Here is a 25,613-nt window from a genome sequence, read left to right on the forward strand (position 1 = left end):
TTCTATGTCTTCCACTTGATGTCCTCGTTCAGTAGAGTGTTTAATTGTGCAAATGCTGTGAACTTTGACCCTTTGAGGCGAAAAACAGTGGGTGTCGCGAGAAAATACATGTGCGTTAGGGCGCGCTTTGGACACAGACCTTCCTCTGTTCCAGCTTGCCCGAGATGAAGTAGGATTGTCCGGTAGGAATGCCAATCGTTTTGTACGTTTATAACATCCTAAAGCTTGATTCTGCACTTAGTTTGACCAGGTTAGTCGACCTATAATATGTAATTTGGAAGTTTTGATGCGCAACTATTCTGGACCAGAAGTCATTTTTTGGGCATTTGAGCAGAATGTGGTAGCATATGCTACTACATGGACACTCGAATTGAAACAAAACGATGTATTGGGTAAGTATGACTCCTTCCACTACATTCTGATCAAAGACCATCAAAGGTAAGGGAATATTTATGTTGTAATTTTGTATTTCTGTTGACTCCAACATAGCGGCAAAATATTGTTTACGTCTGAGCGCCGTCTCAGATTATTGCATAGTGAACTAATTCCGTAACGTAAAAAAAAATGTGACACAGTGGTTGCATTAAGAACCAGTGTATCTTTCTAACTATATGTAGAACATGTATATTTAGTCAAAGTTTATGATGTGTATTTCTGTTATCTGGCGGAGCTTTCTATAATTTCTCCGGACATTTTGGAGCATTTTCTGAACATGGCGTCAATGTAAACGGAGATTTATGGATATAAATTGCATATTATTGAAAAAAACATAAATGTACTGTGTAACATGTCCTATTACTGTCATCTGATGAAGATTTTCAAAAGGTTAGTGAATTATTTTTCTTTTAATCCTGCGTTTGTGATTGCATCTTTTTTTTGACAAAATGGCTACATATAGTCTGTGTCTTTGTGGTGGTTTGACATACATATGTGCTATGTTTTCGCCGTAAAACATTTTAGAAATCTGACTCGCTGGGTAGATGAACAAGGTGTTTCTTTCATTTGAGCTATTGGACTTGTTAATGTGTGGAGGTTAAATATTTCTAAGAATATTTTTGCATTCTGTGCGCCACTTTTTGAGTCGAGGGGGTGGTGGGGGGTGCCCTTGGGGAACGTGTAGCGTGAACACGTTAACAAAAGGCTAAGCTTGTGAATTAATATATTTCTTTCATTTCATTTGCGATTTTCATGAATAGTTAACGTTGCGTTATGCTAATGAGCTTGAGCCTATGATTACGCTCCTGGATACGGGATTGCTCGACGCTAGAGGTTAATTTGATTGCTTTTCTGATTTCCGTGACCAAGTTACCTGCTGCTAGTTGGACAAAATGCTATGCTATCGATAAACTTACACAAATGCTTGTCTAGCTTTGGGTGTAAAGCATATTTTGAAAATCTGAGATGACAGGTTGATTAACAAAAGGCTACGCTGTGTCTCAATATATTTAATTTGTGATTTTCATGAATAAGAATATGTTCTAGGAATATTTATGTCCGTTGCGTTATGCTAATTAGTGTCAGTCGATGATTACGCTCCCGCACCCGGGATGGGGAGTTACTAGAGGTTAATCTATTTTATGAATAGATGGAGACCAGTCTTATCAATTATAGGTAACAGAATTTATTCTCGGAGCGCACTGCCACGTTACCACGAGCAACAGTTTATATACAATAACATGACGTCATTTCATTGCTTCTAAAATGAATCTCCTCCTCTCAACCGGGACAAAGGGAACTTTAAAAGATAATTCTAAGTTCATTCTGACCCACTAGCACATACACAGGACACACAACACAACTGAATTAACTTTTGACTCCTCACCATTAAAGATCACCACCTAGCTGACAGTTCTAATTAACAGGAAACCTAGGAATGCACTCACCATAGGTTGTCACTGCCTTATCTGCTTACTTAATCCACAACTCATTCCTTTCTGCCTAGTTGGAATGGTGTTCATTAACTTTAATTACTCCTTGTCCGTGTCACACAATCCCTTCTTATGAACTCATATTGTTAATCAGATATAATAAAACAGAGTATAAGTTTATTTAGTTACAGTTCTATTTAAAATGAGGATATTGTTTATTCATAATATTCCTAACACCTACCAACCAGTAAGAATTCCGGCACTTACAGACCTGTTAGGTTTTCATTAAGAAGCCCTCCTGTTCTCCACTCATTACCTGTATTAACTGCACCTTTTTGAACTCGTTACCTGTGTAAAAGACACCTGTCCACACACTCAATCAAACAGACTGCACATGGCGACTGCACATGGCGACAAAGATCATACTGTTTGGAGAAATGTCCTCTGGTCTGATGAAATAAAATAGCACTGTTTTGCCTTAACCTCTCCGCACGGAACCCGCTTGCGGGCTGAAATTCCACAACATACGGTGATCGCTACATAAATAGTTATATTAAACATTCATGAAAATACAAGTGTCTCACATGTATCGAAAGCCTAGAATCTTGCTAATCCAACTGCGTTGTCAGATTTAAAAAAGGATTTACTGCAAAATAATACGATGCGATTATCTGAGCATAGAGCCCCATAAAAACATTTTATCCTGCACAGGGGTAACAAAATCACAAACTGCATTAAAATAAATTGTTTACCTTTGATGATCTTCATCTGTTTGCAATTCCAATGCTCATTGTTACACAATGACTGATCTTTGTTTGATAAAATCAGTTTTTATAGCCTAACACGAAACAGTTTGTGAACCGCTTGTGTAGTGAATTCCATCTCATTCCATTTTTCGATGACACATTCCAGGTAAATCACACACACAGAACGTGACTTTTCCAGTCATGTTTGGTTTCACTGCAATCAACTGGTTTGTTTGTAACACAATCAAACCTGATGGGCCATTTTGCGGGACATATTGACTGAAAGAAACTGATTTGAAGACAACAAGTAATGACATTATTGTGCACCAATGATTTGCCCGCTGATTCGTTGATAGACTGTCTTTTAACCCAATGACCACTGATCGTCTTGAAATCTAGCTGGGTAGCTAAATGTCAATACGCCAATATACAGATGTACACACAACTTTAGAATAAATTGATTGGGAAGGTGAGACAGAGATTGTTGTAGGACGCTTCATTTAGCGATTGTGGAGGAATATTTTTTGAACGGAAGATGACATCGTTTTGGACGGTTAAGTTCTTATCATGCTAATTCCCTTGTTTGAAATTAATAATATAACACAGTATTTGTGATTTATTTATTTATTTTAGAAGCAATATATAAACATGTAATGTCATGAAATGTGAGATGCGTGTGTCTGCCGCCCCACCCCAACCCACATGAAAGGCCAACATAAATGGCCAAAGTGAAATGGAGACAGTAGATACAGCTGGTCTGTTGTAATATAATAAAGACAGTACTATAATAAAGACAGTAGATCTAGCTGGTCAGTCATAATATAATAGAAACAGTAGATCTGGCTGAAATGTCATAATATAAAAGAGACAGTAGATCTAGCAGGTAATAATAATATAATAATATATTCAACCTTCAACTCTCTATATATATCTGCTTATTTTACCTGTTGATACAGGGCTCATATGTGAATCTTTTCTAACTGAACATTTTCTTTCACAGTGACACTGACTGCGAATGGGAGTTTTATCCGGTGTCCTGTGTGAATTTAAGTATGCTCTCTCTAATTCTCTCTTTCTCTCGGAGGCCCTGAGCCCTAGGACCATGCGTCAGGACTACCTGTCATGATGACTCCTTGCTGTCCCCAGTCCACCTGGCCTTGCCGCTGTTCCAGTTTCAACTGTTCTGACTGTGGCTATGGAACCCTAAACTGTTCATTTTTACTCTTGAGGTGCTGTCCTGTTGCACCCTCTACAACCACTGTGAACTCCACCCGGCACAGCCAGAAGAGGACTGACCACCCCTCACAGCCTGGTTCCTCTCTAGGTTTCTTCCTAGGTTTTTGCCTCTCTAGGGAGTTTTTCCTAGCCACCCTGCTTCTACACATGAATTGCTTGCTGTTTGGGGTTTTAAGCTGGAGCTATATAAAAAGATTTGATTTGATAGAGGACTGAGGGTCATCCAAATATTGAAAGTGTGTAAATAGTTACCCATGTTATTTTGTTATTTCACATGTTTTAATCAAAAATGATTATTTTTTCTACGTGTTTTCTTCATTTATTTTTCTCAATGTTTTTTTGGGGGGTGTGTGTTAGAATACCATTTTGGCATTTTGTATATAGTTGTTTGTTTCAAAATGTATACCTTCACCAATTTGGCCACTTGGGTACATTTGGTCTACTTGTGTGGGACACCTGGGTGACTTCATGATAAATGTCATGTTGCACACAATGTTTGGAAGTTATCATTCTGAAACTGTTGCCCTCTTATATTTTTCACTGAAATTGTCCCCATCATTTTAAAGATGATGATACAAAAAGAAAAATATTGTTTTATCTAAACCAGATCTATTGTGTGTTATTCTCCTACATTCAATTCACATTTACACAAGCTTCAGAGTGTTTTCTTTCAAATGGTACCAAGAATATGCATATCCTTGGTTCTGTGCCTGAGCTACAGGCTGTTAGATTTGGGTATGTCTTCAGGCGGAAATTGCACAAAGTAGGGGGGGAGCTGCAAGAGGTTTTAATGACCATCGTTTTGTTTATAGGAAAAAGGGGGAGTCTTGCAAGCCGAAGAACACCATCCCAACCATGAAGCACGGGGGTGGCATAACCATGTTGTGGGGTGCTTTGCAGCAGGAGGGCTTGGTGCACTTCACAAAATAGATGACATCATGAGGTAGGAAAATTGTGGATATATTGAAGCAACATCTCAAGACATCAGTCAGGAAGTTAAAGATTTGTCGCAAATGGGTCTTCCAAATGGAAGATATAATATATAAGATATAAGCCAGTCAAACATGCTTCCAAAGTTGTGGCAAAATGGCAACAAAGTCAAGGTATTGGAATGGTCATCACAAAGCCCTGACATCAATCGCATAGAACATTTGTGGGCAGAACTAAAAAAGCATGTGTGAGCGAGCAGGGCTAAGAACCTGATTCAGTTACACCAGCTCTTTCAGGAGAAATGGGCCAAAATTCCCCCAACTTATTGTGGGAAGCTTGTGGAAGGCAATCTGAAACTTAAAGGCAATGCTTCCAAATACTAATTGGTTGTATCTAAACTTCTGACCCATGGAAGAAATAAAAGCTGAAATCAATAATTCTCCCTACTATTATTCAGACGTTTCACATTCTTAAAATAAAGTGGTGATCCTAACTGACCTAAAACAGGACATTTTTACTAGGATTAAATGTCAGAAATTGTGGAAAACTGAGTTTAAATGTATTTGGCTAAGGTGTATGTAAACTTCTGACTTCAGCTGTATGTTAAGAATATCATGGAATATAATTGAACATTTTAGTTTCTCCATGCTTGTCTCAGAGCAGCGCCTTATTTTTCTGAAATAGACATCCACAACGGGTAGGCTATGTATAACAATATTTTGGAGATTATTTCATTTTTTTTTAAATGACAGTGAGCGATTGTAATCTGAATAAAGACCAAAATAATATTTATAATCTTCAAAATATGGCCCTGCTAATAGCCATAATGGCGCTGTACAACGTGACCGTGTGTTTGAAAGAGTATTTTCCAGGAAGCAAACATTTGTTTACCTTCATTAGACAACTTTGTTCCAATAATTCTGTAATTCAGTGATATTTATTCCCATAGTAATTGCTTATTGATCCATAACTAAATAAACATCACCATTTTGAAAATATTTTTATCATTATTTTATAAACAAAAGCATAAAGATCCTGATGAAGATTTACAGTACTCTACAGTATATGCTTTTACATTTGTATAATGAAGAATTTAAAGCATTTTAAATATATAAACTACCTGCATTTGTTTATTAGGCTACTGTGCAGTAAACAAGTAAACATAGCCTTCAGTACATACTGTAGTAAACGTGGGAAAGTGCCTAATTCCTTACATAATTGAGAGCAGGCCATGTCCAGACTTTCTTGGTGACCTCAAGTACTCATTATCTGTCTTTAATGCCTATTCACGTTGCATCAGTCATGGACAGAAATGTCAGAGACGTGTTTCTGGGACTTATGACAGTATTTTATTACATTTAGGCCTATTTAAATGTACATTCTAGTATTGTACCTAATGTTGGCTGTTAGGCTAATTAAATTTTTTTCTTCTCACAATGCAGACAATGACCCAAAACACAATGCTGCCAGGGTTTGCATTGCAAATGAGGGCATAAACTGGGTCAAAACGCCAACAGGGTATGTAGACATATACGTAGTCAAATAAAGGTTAAATATGAATAAATAAATAAAGACCTACAACACATTCGGTAGGCCTACAGTATATCACAAAATATGTTTTCATCTCTACATGTAGGTCTCCTGATTTAATTAAACCAGATTGATCTTGTTTGGCATCAACTGAAAACATTCATCCTTAACTCTGCCAAGCCAACAAGCATAGATGAACTGGTCAAGGCCAGCAAGATGTTTTGGCTAGAGAAAATGACGATACAACAATGCAACACATACATTGATCATCTCAGCAAGGTTTTACCTGTGGTTGTGGAGCTGGGTGGAAATGCGACTAAAATGTAGTTTAAATGAACATCCGCTTTTGAATGTCTTTTTTTCTGTTATTTTATTAACTTCTTATGGGCAGGTGGAACGGTAGCGTCCGACCTGGCCAACATCCGGTGAAATTGCAGAGTGCGAAATTCAAACTACAGAATTATAAATATTTAACTTTCATAAAATCACAAGTGTAATACATCAAAATAAAGCTTAACTTCTTGTTAATCTAGACTCTGTGTCAGATTTCAAAAAGGCTTTACGACGAAAGCACACCCTACGATTATCTGAGGACAGCGCCTTGCCTACAAAAGCATGAAAAACATGTTTAAACCAAGCAGGTCAGAAATAGCAATATAATAAATGCCTTACCTTCTTTGATTTAATAAACGCCTTAAGATCTTCTGTTGGCACTACAAAAGGTTCCAGATACATCACAAATGGTCCCTTTGTTAATTAATGTCCTTTTTCATATTCATATAAACTCAGTTTAGCTGGCGCGCTTCAGTCAATAATCCAGCCAGTTTCCCTCCATCAAAATGCATACAAAATTAATCCCAAACGTTACAAATAAACTTTTCCAAACAAGTCAAACAACGTTTATAATCAAACCTTAGGTACCCTAATATGTAAATAAACGATAAAACTTAATACGGAGAATCATTGTTGTCTTTACCGGAGAAAAATACCTAAGAACGTGCTCTCTTCCACGCACTTGGAAACACAACAGCCAAAATTGGAGCCACCTAGAAAAACTAACATTTCTGGCTCATTTTTCCAAAAACCAGCCTGAAACTCTTTCTGAAGACTGTTGAACTGCAATCTGCTAGGATTTCACCTTATAATAAAAGTGACATTTGCATGATGGGCTGCACCTGTTACAGTACTACAGTACACCTGTGAAAAACAAGTGTTTGTAAACCTGTTTTCAAAATGGCTCCAGTTGTCCATCACTACTGTAAATAAAAAGACAGCATATTGATTACATTCTTTATTGTAACCACAATGTCACAAATAACCTTCCCTGTGGCCAACATGGTTGCTGTATGGACAGTGGAGAGGACATGGATGTTTCGTTTGTCATACCACTTTACTGCCAGCTGTTGACATTTTTTATTTTGTATAACGGGTCATTTAGGATGGCAGTAGCATTGTTGATGAAATGCAGTCACCGTTGCAAAGAAATGAGTTGCAAACATGGGATCTGTGCTCCAGTATTCTCCTAGGGAGTCAATCTTTACCATCCCATGAGAAGGACTATCACCAGGAAGGTATACATTTCACTAATTGTGGTTGTCCCCCCACTCCTGGCTCTCTCTTCTCCTGTAGCTCGAAGGCATAGCGATTGGTCTCTGCTATGACTCACACCAGCTCCACTGTCATAAACAACTTCAAGCTCTCTGCCTCAAATGGAAATGGCAGGGGGCGCTGCACTCCAGCCTGGGACTCATCAAAGCAAACAGCAGGGCCAGGAGGGGTGAAATGGCTGGCGGCCTTCCAGCTACCACAGAACTCCTGTACTTCATCCACTTTTGGTCTGCCTCCATCACCACCAGTAACTTCAAAGAGGACTAGGACTTTGTCAGTGGACAAGGGGTCCTCAGATTCAGGGTTCTCACGGGCTGGGGGGCAGCTCCTCACTGTCACTGTCAGAATCTGATTCCTGACTTTCAGACTCATTGTCAGAATTTTTTTTCATCTCCAGAATTTCCGCATTTGTGAGTTGTCTCGTTTTCAAAAACATTGCTAATGTTACAGCTTAGCTCACTAGCTACATACTAACAACACCACTGAATGGCTCAGAGTGGGAGTTATAGGTTACGTGATTGACTGCCTGCACGCAACATTTGTCACTATCAGAAAATGTCTTGTGCGGCAATTATTGATATGTTTACTGTTTTATTCACGTTTTTCAATTACCGTTGATAAATCATGCATTCTGACTCTTGCATAAATTGTAATGGGCACATAGTATGTGTGTAAAATACCTTTTTGAAGGTTATACTGATTATGATGAGCTAAGTTAATTCCAGCAGTGTGTGGAGCCATGTTTGTTGACATACAATGCATTCTGGGTTTCACGAAATCGTCTGTCGATCCAAAGATGCTATAACAAAATGAGTCGAGTAAGGGTTCACTCATTTTTTGAGATCTTCAGGAAGTGAATTGTGGGATATGAATGATGGTAGACGACATACCCCTTCAACATGCATACAATAAACAGACCAAACTCATCTTGTCTTCTCTTATTATCTTTGGATTCTGTGAAGAAAAAAAGCATGTCTGCGCGCTTAAACTAATCATCGTCGGATTACTTTCGATTTGTAGAAAGTGTTTTACTCAATTATTTTGATCAATAGTGAGCTCACCCGTGATTAATTACACATAGTAATTGCTATTAGCTAATTCATATTGTAGTTTATGTCAGCCGAGAGTTAGAAAATTTGGCAGCTTGTGTTGCAAAAAATATGACTGCTTGTGTCATGTCAATCTTCCCTCAGTTAGTGCTAGGACAACTGTAGCCCTACATTTTTACGGTTTGAATGATTGTGTTTTGCTATAGATACTTCTGTGAATATTTGAACATTGCATTCAAAAATAAACTGTTCACATTCTGGACATAATTTTGTAAGGACTGTGTTTGTGTTAATAGTTTCTGAAAAAAGTGTGGCCAGCTTAAATACTGGTTGTTGCATCATTCGAAACTGGCCGTTATAAATAAGCATTCTAATCACATGGGTGTGATCGTGCGCTTCAGGAATCACTGTAGAACGATCACACCCGTGTGATGGTACTTTTGAAAGGGTTAAAGATTAGAATTGATAAAGTTTTTTTAGCCACAATCGGCCCAAACTCCAATTAATACTTTACATTTGGGAACAGTCGATAGCGTGCTGGACTTCGGGCTAGAATGTTGAGGGCTCGAAACCTGCTCCCTTCTTGTTTAATTAATCGAAGCCTCTGTAATATTAAACATGTAGGATGTGATGTACCACAGAGCAGCTCTCTAGGACCTCTCTGGTCAGACAGCATCAGATACATGGGCTGCCAATTCTTGAGCATTCATTGTATGAATTGTTTGCCCTTTGATTGTTTATTTTGATAAATTCCCCATGACATTTGTCACCAGTTGGCCTAGTAAATGTACCGTTAATCCCGGTCATTTGGTTACAAACATTTCTGTTAATGCATGTATTAATTAGTCATTAACCATTCTCCTTCTCGGAGCGGAAACATTTCTCAACCTCCTACACTTGTGAGAAACAAGTTTTTGTTTATTTCATAACCATCATTTACGAATGCTCCATTTGAGAAATGAGCATGTGTCTGGTCCCTCTGTCATGATAACATTGAGGCACCAAGTACGCCTGAGCGCGCATAGCAGTAGGACTACCTGGCCTGTTGTGCGCAAATGTAGGTAAGTGCCCATTTGGGGATGTCTGACTTCTGATTGTCTTTACTCACCATGTCCACCACTAATAAGCTGAGCTTCTCAGTCATTTTCTCTTCACCTAACACAGTAGCCTATGTCAACAAAGTCATAGGCACTGGAAGCCCTAGGCAAACAGGCGGAGTAGAGAGATGTTATTTGAAAGAACTGTAATTTTCATCAGAATATTTTCTTCTGTTTTTATTTGTCGGCTTTAGGCTTATGTATCTTACTTAGTTGAGGATGGAAGTTATAGGTCTACTGCTGCATTGGCCTGTAGGTTATACAATTACAATTTCTATTGATGGTTAACATCTAGTGGAACCCCTAGGTAGTGCAACATCATTAATATCTCAAGGGGATTTCATTGGGGACTCTGGTGAATACGTACAAAGCTCAGATTTCTCACGTCCTGTTTTCATTTCTCCTCAGGATTTTGCCTGCCATATGAGTTCTGTTATACTCACAGGCATCATTCAAACAATTTTAGAAACTTTAGAGTGTTTTCTATCCAATACTAATAATAATATGCACATACAGTATTAGCATCTGAGACTGAGGAGCAGGCCGTTTACTTTGGGCAACTTATTCATCCAAGCTACTCAATACTGCCCCCCAGCCATAGGAAGTTAAAGGTCGAGACCGAGTCTGAGTCTCTCACATGGATAGGCAGATCCTACCATAAAAGTTGAGCTCTATAGTTGTTTGCTTAGAAATTCTAAGGACAATAAGGAGGCCTGCGTCTTGTGACTGTAGCGTATATGTAGTAAGGGAATTCACCCCCGTAGTGGACAAAAATGAATGGCAAATTATTGGCATAGGACAAACCATGTACACATTGGCCAATACCACCCAAAGCGGCGTTGATTCATGCAAAGTTTACTTCAATTGCCATATGGCTATTGCCAGTTGTAACACTTCAAAAATCCAACAGGTGGCGATTGCGCTCCACCATGGTTTTTCATATTGATATTGGACTCCAAGTCAACATCCAAAAGCCAAATTTTGAAAAAATGAATTTTTTGAAAAAAACTTATCACCCCTTAAAAAAGTGCTTTCTGGACCGTTTTTCGAAATTCTTTCGCTTTTTTTGACAATTACACATGTATAAGAACTGTATGAAAATACTTTTGTCCAATTTTATTATCATAATTTTTTTAATTTTTTTACTTGCGCATTATTGCATATGTTTTGTCCATCTGCAATATGATTTCATAGGAAGTCAGAAATCAAAAGTCAAAAATTATTAAATTTCATAAACTTCACACACCCCTAAAAAAGTGCTTTCTGGACCGTTTTTCGAAAATTTTTCGAATTTTGTGTCAGTTACACACGTATAAGAACTGTATCAACATACTTTAGTCATATTTTATTATCATAATTTTTTTTTTTTTTTACTTGCGCATTATTGCATATGTTTTGTGGGGGCCAAATGTCATATGAAATTTGACATGCTCAAAAATCCTTCAGAAATGCAAAATTGACTGGCCTGATGAACTCGGGATGGCCGGGCAGTGATTGTTGTTCCTTTCAATCACTCGTGGTGTTGATTTCATCATGTCCATTTGTTTATGTTTTCTCACTTTTGCAAAGTCACTGTGCATTTGCCATATGGTTAACTGGGCATTCACCATCACCAATTTGTCATGCTATAAAAATCATGCAGGAATGCCAAATTGACTGGCCCGATGAACTCGGGATGGCTTGGCAGTGATTCTGGTACCTCTCCATCGCTCGTTTGGGTTGATTTCAGAATGTCGCTTTTGGTGATGGTACCTCACTGTTAAAACATATTGCAAATGTTTTCTCACTTTTGCAAAGTCACTGAAAATTTGTGCAGGAATGCCAAATTGACTGGCCCGATGAACTCAGGATGGCTTGGCAGTGATTCTGGTACCTCTCCATCGCTCGTTAGGGTTGATTCTAGAATGTCCATTTGGTGATTTTTCTCACTCTTTCAAAGTCACTGTGCATTTGCCATATGGTTAACTGGGCATTCACCATCACCACTTTGTCATGCCATAAAAATCATGCAGGAATGCCAAATTGACTGGCCCGATGAACTCGGGATGGCTGGGCAGTGATTCTGGTACCTCTCCATCGCTCGTTTGGGTTGATTCCAGAATGTCCATTTGGTGATTTTTCTCACTCTTTCAAAGTCACTGTGCATTTGCCATATGGTTAACTGGGCATTCACCATCACCAATTTGTCATGCCATAAAAATCATGCAGGAATGCCAAATTGACTGGCCCGATGAACTCGGGATGGCTGGGCAGTGATTCTGGTACCTCTCCATCGCTCGTTTGGGTTGATTCCAGAATGTCCATTTGGTGATTTTTCTCACTCTTTCAAAGTCACTGTGCATTTGCCATATGGTTAACTGGGCATTCACCATCACCAATTTGTCATGCCATAAAAATCATGCAGGAATGCCAAATTGACTGGCCCGATGAACTCGGGATGGCTGGGCAGTGATTCTGGTACCTCTCCATCGCTCGTTTGGGTTGATTCCAGAATGTCCATTTGGTGATTTTTCTCACTCTTTCAAAGTCACTGTGCATTTGCCATATGGTTAACTGGGCATTCACCATCACCAATTTGTCATGCCATAAAAATCATGCAGGAATGCCAAATTGACTGAACCGATGAACTCGGGATGGCTTGGCAGTGATTCTGGTACCTCTCCATCGCTCATTTGGGTTGATTTCAGAATGTCGCTTTTGGTGATGGTACCTCACTGTTAAAACATATTGCAAATGTTGTCTCACTTTTGCAAAGTCACTGTGCATTTGCCATATGGTTAACTGGGCAGTCACCATTACCAATTTGTCATGCTATAAAAATCATGCAGGAATGCCAAATTGACTGAACCGATGAACTCGGGATGGCTTGGCAGTGATTCTGGTTCCTCTCCATCGCTCGTTTGGGTTGATTTCAGAATGTCGCTTTTGGTGATGGTACCTCACTGTTAAAACATATTGCAAATGTTGTCTCACTTTTGCAAAGTCACTGTGCATTTGCCATATGGTTAACTGGGCAGTCACCATTACCAATTTGTCATGCTATAAAAATCATGCAGGAATGCCAAATTGACTGGCCCGATGAACTCGGGATGGCTTGGCAGTGATTCTGGTACCTCTCCATCGCTCGTTTGGGTTGATTTCAGAATGTCGCTTTTGGTGATGGTACCTCACTGTTAAAACATATTGCAAATGTTTTCTCACTTTTGCAAAGTCACTGAAAATTTGTGCAGGAATGCCAAATTGACTGGCCCGATGAACTCGGGATGGCTTGGCAGTGATTCTGGTACCTCTCCATCGCTCGTTAGGGTTGATTCCAGAATGTCCATTTGGTGATTTTTCTCACTCTTTCAAAGTCACTGTGCATTTGCCATATGGTTAACTGGGCATTCACCATCACCACTTTGTCATGCCATAAAAATCATGCAGGAATGCCAAATTGACTGGCCCGATGAACTCGGGATGGCTGGGCAGTGATTCTGGTACCTCTCCATCGCTCGTTTGGGTTGATTCCAGAATGTCCATTTGGTGATTTTTCTCACTCTTTCAAAGTCACTGTGCATTTGCCATATGGTTAACTGGGCATTCACCATCACCAATTTGTCATGCCATAAAAATCATGCAGGAATGCCAAATTGACTGAACCGATGAACTCGGGATGGCTTGGCAGTGATTCTGGTACCTCTCCATCGCTCGTTTGGGTTGATTTCAGAATGTCGCTTTTGGTGATGGTACCTCACTGTTAAAACATATTGCAAATGTTGTCTCACTTTTGCAAAGTCACTGTGCATTTGCCATATGGTTAACTGGGCAGTCACCATTACCAATTTGTCATGCTATAAAAATCATGCAGGAATGCCAAATTGACTGAACCGATGAACTCGGGATGGCTTGGCAGTGATTCTGGTTCCTCTCCATCGCTCGTTTGGGTTGATTTCAGAATGTCGCTTTTGGTGATGGTACCTCACTGTTAAAACATATTGCAAATGTTGTCTCACTTTTGCAAAGTCACTGTGCATTTGCCATATGGTTAACTGGGCAGTCACCATTACCAATTTGTCATGCTATAAAAATCATGCAGGAATGCCAAATTGACTGAACCGATGAACTCGGGATGGCTGGGCAGTTATTCTGGTACCTCTCCATCGCTCGTTTGAGTTGATTTCAGAATGTCGCTTTTGGTGATGGTACCTCACCGCTTAAACATATTGCTAATGGACAAGAGTCACCTGCAAGTCACCGTCCATCAGTCAATTTGATATCATTCAAAGCTAACTATTGGAGGCACTGTCAGTCTCTACGCACCCCAATGATACATCCCTCCATCCATGTTGTGTATCTGTGTGATTTATTTTTCCTTTGAATTTTTATGGGAAAAATGACTGATTTACAGTTCATGGGGGTTGTCTAATCACACATATGAAGTTTTGGACAGATCTGATTTTTTTAACCCTTCCAAACAGTCCCTGAGACACCAATTATGGCACTTCCGGTTGGCACAGGAAGCTATAAATACACACATGTCTTGACTGACATAGAAACCTACGGAATCCTGAGTTTTAAGTCTTTAAGTTGAGAATTGACTGATCTACACAGGGTTGAATAATGCAGAGGCCTTTTCACCTTTCGAGTTGATGTACATCCAAATACCTTTTGGGTCAATTTAACCACTTCCGGTTGCTCCAGGAAGCCTAGAATCGACACAGGTAGACCTCATAGTGGTCTGATGGAATGTCATAGAAGACAGGTTCATACAGCATTCATAACCCATAAAGACCCCAGGTTGTATTTAGGGGAGCAGGCAATGTATTCCTATGGGGAGAGAAGTCAATGCACACTGTTTTTATGTAAACACCTTCTTTTAACTGTGAAAGGTTAATGCCACACAGTCAAGGTTAGGCTTGCACAGATCGGGAGGACCTTAGGAACAGTCCTGTGTTTGAATTGTCCTTCTAAACCTAACGGTTCCGCCGCTGTCACCCAAAATCAAATGACATTGTGGTGCAGGCTTCATTGTGGGCCTATTTTTCTCATGGTCGCTGCGCTCAGACCGAGCGAGCTACGGTCAAGCGGGGCACCTCGTTGGACTCGGCACGGCCTTGGGATTATGTTTATGCCATTGCCTGCTCTCTGTGTCTTTAAACACCACGCTTTGTCACTCCATCCTTGCTGTGTGTGTGTGTGAGAGCTTTTCTTTGACATCTGTTGGGAAAAATGACTGATTTACAGTTCATGGGTGTTGTCTAATCACACATATGAAGTTTTGGACAGATCTGATTTTTTTAACCCTTCCAAACAGCCCCTGAGACACCAATTATGGCACTTCCGGTTGGCACAGGAAGCTATAAATAAACTCATATCCTCATTGGGGTATGCCTTTACAGAATCCTGAGTTTTAAGTCTTTACTTTAAGAACTGAGTTATTTACGGAGTGTTTAGTGAGTGTGTGTTATTTCAGAAAATCATAGAAAATCACAGAAATGTCGCAGAGCTCCGCAGCACATTTTAAAAATACTCGTATGAACACCCTGCAACTGGATCTGTAACCGTTGAAAAAAAAACACCTATATCTGAACATCACGATCTGGTCATCGTACGATTTCTCTTAAATGACGATAGATAAATGGCCGATTTTTTTTTTATTGACACCGGAGGCTCCTTGACTTTGACGTGAAGTGAAAAAATCTTTTCTCTATTTTCATTTTGGATCTTTAATCCCAGAAATATGGCCATAACTCAAAAACCGTTGAGGCCTAGACGCCATCTTGTTCGGGGCCATCTTCCCATAATGCCAAACCTACGCTCACCAAGTTTCGGCTTCGAAATATTTTCAGTTTTCGAGATATGGCACGTCGTGATTCGGGATGTTTTGTCCAATAGCAATATGATTGCTTATGCCCTCTTGTGGGATATTCCGGCATAGCGCAAAAATGGGCCAAAATTTGTTTATTTTATTAAACGAAAACCGAATGTCCGACAAAGTTCATTTGATGACTTCCCGGTAGGTCTGGCCCTGCCGCTCGGCCCGACGCCGTCCCCGAATTTTTAAAATGTTTTCGGACGTCTAGTAAGGGACCGTACAGTTCCAATAGGGACTTTCTCACTAACCATACGGTGATTGTCAAAATGTTCCCTTAGGGTATGGTAGGTACGGCAGGACCAAATCAGAGAAATAGGTAGGAGCAAGCCCATGTAATGCTTTGTAGGGTATCAGTAAAATCTTTAAATCAACCCTAGCCTTAAGCTGTTTGGGATAAGGGGCAGCATTTTCAAGTTCGGATGAAAAGCGTGCCCAGAGTAGACTTCCTGCTACTCAGGCCCAGAAGCTTATATATGCATATTATTAGTGGTATTGGAAGAAAACACTCGTAATTTTCTAAAACCATTGGAATGATGTCTGTGAGTATAACAGAACTCATATGGCAAGCGAAAACCTGAGAAAAATCCAACCAGGAAGTGGGATATCTGAGGTTTGTAGTTTTTCTACTCATTGCCTATCGAATATACAGTGTCATATTGCACTTCCTAAGGCTTCCACTAGATGTCAACAGTCTTTAGAACATTGTTTGAGGCTTCTACTGTGAAGTGGGGGCGAATGAGAGCTGATTCAACCAGAGGCCTGCCAGAGTGCCATGAGCTGATCACGCACATACACGTGAGAGCGACCTGCGTTCCATTGCAATTCTGAAGACAAAGGAATTCTCCGGTTGGAACATTATTGAAGATTTATGTTAAAAACATCCTAAAGATTGATTCTATACATCATTTGACATGTTTCTATGAACTGTAATATAACTTATTGAACTTTTTGTTTGAACTGTCGCCTGGACTTGCACGCGACTCGTGAGTTTGGATTTGTTTACCAAACATACTAACAAAAGGAGGTATTTGGACATAAATGATGGACTTTATCGAACAAAACAAACATTGATTGTGAAACTGGAATTCCTGGGAGTGCATTCTGATGAAGATCATCAAAGGTAGGTGAATGTTTATAACGCTATTTCTGACTTTTACTGACTCCACAACATGGTGGGTACTCAGATTGCATGGTTTACTTTTTCCATGAAGCTTCTTTGAAATCTGACACAGCGGTTGCGTTAACCTCTTGAAACTCCCCATCCCGGATCCGGGATTGTGACTAAGCCTCAGGCTCATTAGCATAACGCAACGTTAACGATTTCTGAAAATCGCAAATAAAATTAAAATAATGCGTTTGCTCTCAAGCTTAGCCTTTTCTTAACCTCTTGAAACTCCCCATCCCGGATCCGGGATTGTGACTAAGCCTCAGGCTCATTAGCATAACGTAACTTTAACGATTTCTGAAAATCGCAAATAAAATTAAAATAATGCATTTGCTCTCAAGCTTAGCCTTTTCTTAACAACACTGTCATCTCAGATTTTCAAAATATGCTTTTGAACCATAGAAATTGACTAATTTGTGTAAGAGTATGCAAAGCTAGCATAGCATTTTGTGTAGCATGTAGCACGCAACATTTTCACAAAAGCCAGATAACCAAATAAATAAAATCATTTACCTTTGAAGAGCTTCTGATGTTTTCAATGAGGAGACTCCCAGCCACATACCAAATGCGCAGTGTTTCCTGAAAGCGTCTGTGTGTAGGAGAAATCGTTCCGTTTTCTACATTGCGCCTGGCTACCGAAACGAACCGAAAATGCAGTCACCTACAACGTGAAACTTTTTCCGGATTAACTACATAATATCGACCGAAACATGGCAAACGTTGTTTGGAATCAATCCTCAAGGTGTTTTTTCACATATCTCTTCATTGACATGCAGTTCTTGGAAGCTTGCTTCTCTCTCTGTGCCCCATGGAAAAATACTGGCAGGTGACTTTTGCGCACCAATTTCGGCGCAGGACACCGGGCGGACACGTGGTAAATGTGGTCTCTTATGGTCAATCTTCCAACGATCTGCCTACAAATACGTCACAATGCTGCAGACACCTTTGGGAAACGACAGAAAGGGCAGACTCATTCCTCTTGCGTTCACAGCCATATAAGGAGATCATGAAAGACAGAGCCTCAAAAATCCTTGTCATTTCCTGGATGCCAAGTCATCTTGGTTTTGCCTGAAGCTCACGTTAAAGGGCACGCACAGAGAAGATATTTGTATTTCTGGACACGTCAGTGTGTTTTCTTTCGAACAGTAGCAATTATATGCATAGTCGAGCATCTTTTTGTGACAAAATATCTTGTTTAAAACGGGAACGTTTTTCTTCCAAAAATGAAATAGCGCCACCATAAGTGTAAGAGGTTAAGGAGAAGTATATCTATAATTCTGTGCATAATCATAAGTTTATTATGTATTTCTGTAAATTGATGTGGCTCTCTGAAAATTTGCCAGATGTTTTCGAGGCACAACATTACTGACCATAAAGCGCCAATGTAAACTGCGATTTTTGGATATAAATATGAACTTTATCGAACAAAACATACATGTATTGTGTAACATGAAGTCCTATGAGTGGCATCTAATGAAGATCATCAAAGGTTAGTGATTCATTTTATCAAAAATGGCTGTTTTTCTGTGACTTGGTGATGACCTAACATACATGTTTGTGGTGCTTTCGCTGTAAAGCTTTTTTGAAATCAGACACTGTGGCTGGATTAATGAGAATGTTTTCTTTAAAATGGTGTAAAATACTTGTATGCTTGAGGAATTGTAATTATGAGATTTTTGTTGTTTTGAATTTGGCGCCCTGCACTTTCACTTTTTTTGGACGCTACTGTCCCACATATCCCAGAGACGATGTCTGACAGATATAAGAAATACATATTTTTTTACCGCTTTTCTTTTACTAAACTACTTCCATATATACTGTACGTCCATTCATTTTTTTTACTGGTAACGGGCTACTTTCAGACCAGTCTTGTGAGGATGTGGAAGTCCTAGAGCAAAACAACCAAAATGTACAGTACGTGTTCTTGAAAGTCTCGTCTTTCCATAGTGATCATATTTAGTTTTTAGGCCAAACCATTCAGACACTTCAGACGTTTTTGTGAGAAGACAGATTGTCTCATGGTCTCACAAACACCGATGTAGCTCGAACAGCGGAAGTTCACCATTTGCCCAAGCAAAATAACGGATATAGTATATCTATCTTAAAGAGACAGATTTTGATTGGGATTTTTTTATTATTATAATTAAATTGCAACGGGGATGCGGACATTGACTATAGAGGGTTGCTTAATGTGTTGATATAATAGTTCAGCTGAAATGTACACAGCTTGTTTCCAAAGCTATGCAGGTTACATAGAGGCATGTATCTGGATGGTGGACTTGTTCTCTCTGAAGTGCATTACCCCTCATAAACCAGTAGGAGTCAATGTTCAGGCAGGAATCGTTGGCCTGGCTTCACATGTTACCTCAATAAACCTTTTTATTTAGGTTGATGGCATGACATTGAAACAGTGACATAAAATATTTGTCTTGTTTCTAATCAGAATTTTCAACACAATTTCAAGGTATACATAGTTGTGACGATTGTGTTGAAAGGCACAGAACCAAGGATATGCATATTCTTGGTACCATATGAAAGAAAACACTCTGAAGTTTGTGTAAATGTGAATTGAATGTAGGAGAATATAACACAATAGATCTGGTTTAGATAATACAATGAAAAAAACATTTTTTTTATTTTTATATCATCATCTTTAAAATGAACAAGATAAAACAAACATTCAGATAGGATGATGGGGACAATTTCAGTGAAAATAATAAGAGGGCAACAGTACTTGTGCAAAGCTTCAGAATGATAACTTACAAAATGAGTGTACTACATGGACCTAGTCTTGCGACTCTGGGACTTTTCTAAATGTCGTCATTTTCGTAATGGTCTAAATGAATTGAAGTCACTACAAATGTACGAGGCTGTTTCTCGGTCCGAGAAACTTCTAGAGCCACATAACTCACCACGCACTATCGACATGAGCTCTAGAACAGGTTTCTAAAGTTTCCCAACTCTAGGTCTGACGGGTCTTTAAGTTGAGGCGCTTGGCTGAAAGGAGATTTTCCAAGTTTTTATGGTTGATCCAGACCAGGAATGGCTGTTATGCTCCTTCCAGACAGTGCCTCCACTCCTCCAATGCCATCTTCACCGCCAGGAGTTCTCGGTTGCCAACATCGTAGTTACTCTCAGCAGGATTGAGACAATGGGACAGGAAGGCACAGGTATGAAGCTTCTGGTCCTGCGCAGATCGCTGGGACATGATGGCCCCCACTCCAACATCCGAAGCATCCACTTCTACCACAAATTGACTCGAGGGGTCTGGATGGATGAGGGTGGATGCTGTTGTGAACTGATGCTTCAGGTCCACAAAGTCTTTGTCGACAGCTGGAGACCATTTGAACGGTACCTTGGGGGAGGTGAGTGCCAAGAGGGGTGCCGCCAACCAAGAAACCGTTGCAACTGCACCCTGGATGATGGTTTAGGCCAATCCACCACTGCTTTCACCTTTCCGGGATCTATCTGAACATTCCCCTCAGCAATGACATATCCCAGAAAGGTGATAGATGAGCCGTGGAACTCACACTTCTCGGCTTTCACAAACAATTGGTTCTCCAGAAGACGCTGACGGAACAGTCTGACATGGAGTAAATGTTCTTGGGCAGATCGGGAAAAAAACAGGATGTCATCCAGGTAGACTAACACAAACCGGTTTAGCTTGTTCCGAAGCACATCATTGATCAAAGCCTGGAAGACAGTGTGAGTCCAAATGGCATGACCTGGTACAAGGTCCAACTTGGTAACATGGCAGCCTCCTGGAGAGGTTCAAACGCCGAGGAGAGGAGAGGTAGGACGTAACGATTTTTGACAGTGATATCGTTAAGTCCCCAGTAGTCAATGCACGGGCGCAGGGTCTTGTCCTTCTTCTCCACAAAGAAAAACCCTGCGCTGGCAGGAGATGCACAAGGACAGAAGGACAAATGGCCCCAGTGGCCAGAGACTCTTCTACGTACTCCTCCATTGCAATGGTCTCTGGTCCGGACAGAGAGTACAACCGACCCCGAGGTGGTGTAGTGCCTGGGAGAAGATCAATGGCACAATCGTAAGGACGGTGCGGGTGAAGGGAAGTAGCACATGCCTTGCTAAACACTTCCAAGAGGTCATGGTATTCCGTGGGGATAACAGAGACATCCACTGTCTTGCTAAACTCCTGATGAAGATGAATAGGGGAAGGCTGTGCTGCTTGAAGGCAGTGAGAATGGCAAAATGGGCTCCAACCCAGGATGGTCCAGTCATTCACAGGATTGTGCTTTAGGAGCCAGGGAAATCCCAAAACAACCGGAACATGGGGAGATGCCATGAGGAGGAACTGTATTGCCTCACGGGCACAGTACTATGGGTGACTTCCCCTGTAGAGCGGCCGTCCAGTGCCCTAGCATCCATAGGCACAGAGAGAGGGAATACCATCCTCCGAAGCTATCATAGCATCCATAAAACATTCATCAGCCCAAGAGTCAATGAGCACTCGGAGAGACATAGATTGGTCTCCCCATAGCACAAGGGCAAAAAGGGGTGTGCGGGTGATGGGATTTAGGGAACACCCAGTGTGAATCACCATAGTACTGGTACCCACTAGAGACAAGGGTTTCCTAATAGGGTAATATGTCCTATCCCTCCACAGTATAGTCAACAGTCATTATTCTTCCTCCGTGAGCGCTCCCAAACTGATAGCCTAGTTCTTCACAACTGCATAGGCTCAGGAGTATCCAACTCACCTGTCGTAGATTCACGAGAGAGCTCGGATGACTTTGACTCCTCTCGGAAGAGCTGCCTTCAAAAACTTCCGGATTCCATAGGAGATGAATGCGCTATATCGGGTGCACGAGTGTGCCCGAGACCAGACTTCCTCTCACTCTTGCCTTCTCTTAATTTGAATGGTTTAGGCGATAAGAGAGTCGAGGTCCACCGGCAGTTCCCGAGCAGCTATCTCATCCTTTATCTCCAGATTCCAGGCACTCTCGGTGGCAAACGAGCGAAAGTCCACCACATAGTCTGCCACACCAGGGGAGTGTTGAAGTAAGTCAAGCAGTTTGCTGGCAGCCTTTCTCCCAGATACCGTAGACTCAAATACTTTTATCATCTCTGCCATGAATTCCTCCAAATGACCGCAAATGGCAGATTGTTGTTCCCAAATTACCTTAGCGCAGGTGAGCACCCTTCCCGACATAAGCGTAATTATATATTCAATCTTCGATCAGTCTGAAAAAGACGTAGATGGCTGTAGCTCAAAAATAAGTGAGCACTGAGAAAGAAAACCCTGCATCTACCAGGATTTCCCAGATACCGCTGTGGAGGAGGTAAGAGTCGTTCACGGGGAGTCGGCATAGGCTGTACAAACTCACCACAGATAGGGAAAAACTACTGGGTTATTGGGGTTTTTCAGAGGTGGCAAACAGTCTCTGAGCTAACTCCTTGATTCACTCCATAATAGCCTTTAACCCATGGTCGTGGCATTCCATAAAGGAACTGAGCCCTTCCAAAAGGCCCTGTAGCAACTCCTAATGTCTCCCAATGGTGGCTCCCTGCAGGAAGACAGCTTGGCGGAGCTGGTCCAAGTCTCCTGGGTCTGTCATGGCCAGGTTGTACTATCATGACACAAGGCGAGACCAAGGTGTAGACACAGGAGGCAGATGGTTGGAGTCTTACAATATTTATTAATCCAATAGGGTAAGGCAAGAGAATGGCCATGGACAGGTAAAAATGTCAAAACCAGTTCAGAATCCAAAAGGTACCAAAAGGCAGGCAGAATCAAGGTCAGGGCAGGCAGGATGGTCAGGCAGGCGCGTAAGTAGTCCAGAGTCAGGCAGAGGTCAAAACCAGGAAGACTATCAAAAAGAGAATAGCAAAAGGAGTATGCGAAAAACATGCTGGTTGACTTGACTAACATACAACACGAACTGGCACAGAGAGACAGGAAACACAGGGATAAATACACTGGGGACAATAAGCGACACATAGAGGGGTGTGGAGACAATCACAAGGACAGGTGAAACAGATCAGGGCGTGACAGCCACCATCAAGTTCAGCTATCTTTTACCCCTCATCCCAACCATCATCGAACAAATGCACGGGCGCAGTACTTCATAAAGCTGGACTTGAGGAGCGCCTACCATCTGGTGCGCAATTGTTCAGGCAATGAATGGAAGACTGCTTGTTCCACGACCACAGAATCTCGTAATGCCCTTTGGCCTCTCTAATTCAGTCTTCCAGGCCTTCATCAACGAAGTGTTTCGGGACATGCTGGGATGGGGCGTAGTGGTATATATAGACCACATTTTGGTCTATTCTTTTGGTCTGTGTCCTTTTGGGCTATCTCATCTCCACGGAGGGAGTGGAGATGGAGGAGCAACACGTCAGCGCAGTCAGGTCATGGCCTATCCCCACCTCTGTGAAAGCAGTCCAGCGATTCCTGGGGTTCGCCAACTATTTCCGGAGGTTCATCCGGGGCTTCAGCACAGTGGTCGCGCCTCTTACCTCCCTGCTGAGAGGAGGTCCCCAGGGGCTTCGTTGGATGGCAGAGGCGGAGAAGGCGTTCGAGACGCTGAAGGCATATTTTGCCACTGCTCTCGTATTGGCACATCCCGACCCCTCACTCCCCTTCATCGTCGAGGTGGATGCCTCCGAAGTAGGAGACAGGGCCGTGCTGTCCCAGCATACCGGAACCCCTCCAAAGCTGCTGCTCTGCGATTTCTCCTCTAAGCAACTGAGCCCCACTCAAAGGAACTACGACGTAGGGGACCGGGAATTATTGGCGGTCAAGAAGGCTCTGAAGGCGTGGAGGCACTGGCTGCGGGGGTCCAAACACCCTTTCCTGGTGTGGACGGACCACCGCAACCTGGAGTGCATCAGGGAAGCGAAGAGGCTAAACGAGAAAGGCCAGGTGGGCTCTATTCTTTGCCAGGTTCCAATTCACAATTTCCTATAGGCCAGCCTCGAAGAATGTGAAGGAGGACGCCCTATCTCGCCTCTATGACGCAGAGAGGCAGGGAGAGGAGACCCCATCATCCCGCATCATTGGGCGAGTGGTATGGGACGTGGACACTGACATACGGCAGGCCCTTCGTGCAGAACCCTCACTTGCACAGTGCCTCACCTCCTGCTGCAGCTGTGCTCAGTCTAAGACACCCAGCCACCTCCCTTATGGAAAGCTCCTTCCCCTGCCGGTTCCACAATGACCCTGGTCTCACCCATTCGTGGACTTTGTCACTGACCTTCCCTCCTCCCAGGGGAACACCACCATTCTCATCATTGTTGACTGGTTTTACAAAGCTTGTTGCCTCCTTCCTCTGCCTGTGCTTCCGTCGGCCATGCAAACCACGGAGGCTTTTTTACGCACGTCTTCCGGCACTATGGGATCCCGGAGGATATTGTGTCAGATCATGTCCCTCAGTTCACCTCACAGGTATGGAAGGCATTCATGGAATGCCTAGGGGTCACTGTCAGTCTCACCTCTGGGTATCGGCCTCAAGCAAATGGGCAGGTGGAGAGGGTCAACCAGGAGGTGGGCAGGTTCCTGCGGTGTTACTGTCAGGATCAGCCGGGGGAGTGTTTCTAACTTGGGTGGAGTGCGAGCAGAATTCCCTCCGCCACTCCTCCACTAACCTCACTCCTTTCAGTGTGTGTTGGGGTATCAGCCGGCCCTGGCACCTTGGCATCCGAGCCAGACCGAGGCTCCTGTGGTGGAGAAATGGTTTCGGCGCACTGAGGAGATCTCGTCTCCAGCGCACCGTGTGTTGGTACAAAGAACAGGCCGACTGCCACCTCAGTGAGGTGCATGTTTTCTTCCCAGGCAACCGGGTCTGGCTATCCAACCAGAACCTGCCCCGTCGCCTGCCCTGCCGGAAGCTGTGCCCGCGATTTGTGGGGCTGTTTAAAGTCCTGAGGAGGTTTAATGTGGTAATGTACCGTTTACAACTCCCTGTTGATTACCATATTGCACAACCTTTCATGTGTCTCTCCTCAGGCCAGTGGTGCCTGGTCCCCTCGCTGAAGCTGGACCCAGTGACGCCCCACCACCTCCTCTGGACATTGAGAAAGGTCCCGCATACTCGGTCCAGCAGGACCTGGATTCAAGGCATCGGGGGGGTCTCCAGTACCTCATCGACTGGGAGGGGTATGGCCCAGAGGAGCGTTGCTGGGTTCTTGCGGTGGACATCCTGGATGCTTCGCTGACCAGGGATTTTCACCATCAGCATCTAGACCGACCCGCACCGTGCCCCCCAAGGCTGGTGTCATCCCGCACCGGGGGGGGGGGGGGGGGTACGGTCACAGATCCCCCCCGGTACTGATGCTCATTCTGTTCACCAATTCCGGAGATCAACGTCAAAGGCTTTCTAGGCTCCACTGAACGGGATTCATAATCATCAACCCCAGACTGTCTTGTCTGATTAGACACACCTGGTTCCCATTTCCACTGATTAGTATGTTGTATATATGCCCTCTGTTCCCTCTGTCGTTGTCGGTTATTGTTCCCATGTCTGTTGCTGGTGTAAGTACCTATGCGTTGGTGCAGCTCTTATGC

This window comes from Oncorhynchus masou, chromosome 10 (assembly GCF_036934945.1).
Source record: "Oncorhynchus masou masou isolate Uvic2021 chromosome 10, UVic_Omas_1.1, whole genome shotgun sequence".
NCBI lineage: Eukaryota > Metazoa > Chordata > Actinopteri > Salmoniformes > Salmonidae > Oncorhynchus > Oncorhynchus masou.